Source organism: Bidens hawaiensis, unplaced genomic scaffold (genome assembly GCF_021521415.1).
Source record: "Bidens hawaiensis isolate Kalapana, Puna unplaced genomic scaffold, B.hawaiensis_p1.1 tig00029948_1, whole genome shotgun sequence".
NCBI classification, from domain to species: Eukaryota; Viridiplantae; Streptophyta; class Magnoliopsida; order Asterales; family Asteraceae; genus Bidens; species Bidens hawaiensis.
The window spans coordinates 196,137-198,496 of record NW_027494984.1 but is presented as its reverse complement, the minus strand read 5'-3'; the positions used below and the strand labels follow the sequence as shown (position 1 = coordinate 198,496).

The 2,360-nt window shown below is 36.8% G+C and overlaps 1 pseudogene; it reads left to right on the top strand.

Annotated features, from left to right (window-relative positions):
- The first annotated feature begins 308 nt into the window (after positions 1-308).
- On the top strand, positions 309-2,124 carry LOC143579774 (protein NRT1/ PTR FAMILY 5.10 pseudogene; annotated as a pseudogene).
- Positions 2,125-2,360: the final 236 nt, after the last annotated feature.

The window sequence follows — 2,360 nt, the reverse complement described above, 5'->3', positions numbered from 1 at the left end:
AATTCGTTACATGATGGATGACAAATTAGGGTCATTCGTTGCAGAGTGGCGGAAGCGAATTAGAGTGGTAACGAAGTGAAGTAATTCGTTATAAATATAACCCCATTCGTTATCCATATATAACCAATCAACTTTTTTTTAATATCTTTTCAATTTTATTTTATTTAACTTAAGATAAAATAAATAAATAAACAAGTGGAGTAGGAGCATTTGTAGATTAAATGTTAGGAGCATGCATTAGTTAATTGATCATATTCTACTAATCAGATTAAAGTTTCCTTTAGACTGAGATCGTACGTAACATTGTCATGGATGACAACAAATTCGTAAATGGCGCCGTTGACTTCAAAAGCCGTCCAGTCCTCAAGTCCAAATCCGGCTGTTAGCGATCTGCATGTTTCATCATAGGTAATATTAAAGGTTAAACCTCTAAAAGATACACTCACTTTAGTCTTTAGTATAACCCTTTCAACATTTTAATGTTATATGCAGTGGTGGAAATGACGGAGAGATTTTCATATTATGGAGTTAGTTCAAATTTGATCACTTACTTGACAGGACGGTTAGGGAAATCGATGGCAACAACGGTGGAGAACGTCAACATTTGGTACGGAAAGGCATTGCTTCTTCCCCTTGTTGGAGCTTTCATAGCCGACGCTGCTTTTATCGGTCGATACCTAACTGTTATAGTTGCTTCTTTGGTCTATATTCTGGTTTGCATCTTTCCATATACATTCAGTTTAAGATTTTAATGATCACCAATTATATTAAGCAAATTGGATTGAAACAGGCACTTGCATGTCTTGCCTTTTCAACTTTGATTTCATGATCTTCTCCTAAGATTCAAGTTATCATCTTTTTTCATATCTTTATATCTCGTGGCATTTGCTCAAGGTGGGAACAAGCCTAGTGTGCAAGCTTTTGGGGCTGACCAGTTTTCTGCAGATGACCCGGAAGAACTCAAATCCAAAAGCTCATTCTTCAAATGGTGGTTTTGTGGATTGTGTGGTGGCTCTACTGTTGAAATATTTGTTGTTAGTTAAATTCAAGATAAACTTAGTTGGGTTATTGGATTTGGGATTCCTTGTGTTATCATGGGTTTTTCACTCTTAATATTCTTGTTTGGAACCACGACTTATCGGTTGGGTGATAAAACCCATTAAAAAAACGCGTTTGGCGAATCGGTCGCGTGTTTGTATAAGCTGTTCGGAATAGGAGAGTTAAGTTGTTAGTAATCTCTGCATAAGTGGAAGCTTCAGCAAGAATTCCTCATCAATATTTTCAGCAATTATCTTGTTAATATTGGGTTAATGAAAAATTTCTCAACATAGCTTTGGTTTCCTGTAGCGAAGATGGACTCGTTTGTAGTGCTGATGAGGTGGAAGAAGCGAAGGCGTTTTTTAGACTAATTCCAATATGGTTTAGTTGTTTAGGGTATGGAATTATATATGCTCAAACTTCCACGTTCTTCACCAAACAAGGGCCAACATGGACCGGTCAATCGGGTCAACCTTTAAGATTCCACCAGGCACTCTACTATCTTTCATCGGCCTCTCGGCTGTCATACCCATTCCCATCTATGACACCACTTTAGTTCCTGTAACTAGAACTGTTACAAGCATACCTTCTGGCATAACAATGCTTTAAAGAATTGGAATCGGTATCTTCCTATCTACTTTCACAATGGTCGTTGCAGTGATCATTGAGTCAAAAAGACTCAAGAAGGCTCATGAGTATGGATTAGTTGACTATCAAAGTGCAACGGTCCCAATGAAGATATGGTGGTTATCACTTCAATATAAATTAGCTGGAGCTGATAATGTGTTTACAAATGTGGGTATGCAAGAATTCTTTTAAGACCAAATGCCTAGTGATTTGAAAAGTATAGGTTCGGCACTTAACCTTAGTATTATCGGAATTGGTAGCTTTCTGAGCGGTTTTATAATCTTAGTCGTTGAGAAAAGAACAAGCAGAAATGGTCAGGATGGTTGGATATCTGATAACTTGAATCAAGGGCATATTGATCCCTTTTATTACCTTCTTGCTGTAATCGGTGTAGGCGCATTTGGGATGTTTATATGTGCTTCAAAATTTTATGTTTATAATGGCGCAAGAGGCGTCTGATGTGATGCTTCTATCTCTTTGTCTGGTTGGTCTAAAGTATGATTGTGCGAACTTTTGTAATATGTATCATGGTAGTTGCTTAATTAGCTATGTTGTAAGTGGTGAAGATTTGTTATGAATTAATGTTGTGGTCGTAACTGTTGTAATGGTTTCTTAAATTAGTTCATTATGAATATTAGGGAATTTGGTTCTACTATGATCAAATGTTATTTCATGATTGGAGTGAATTGGGTGAT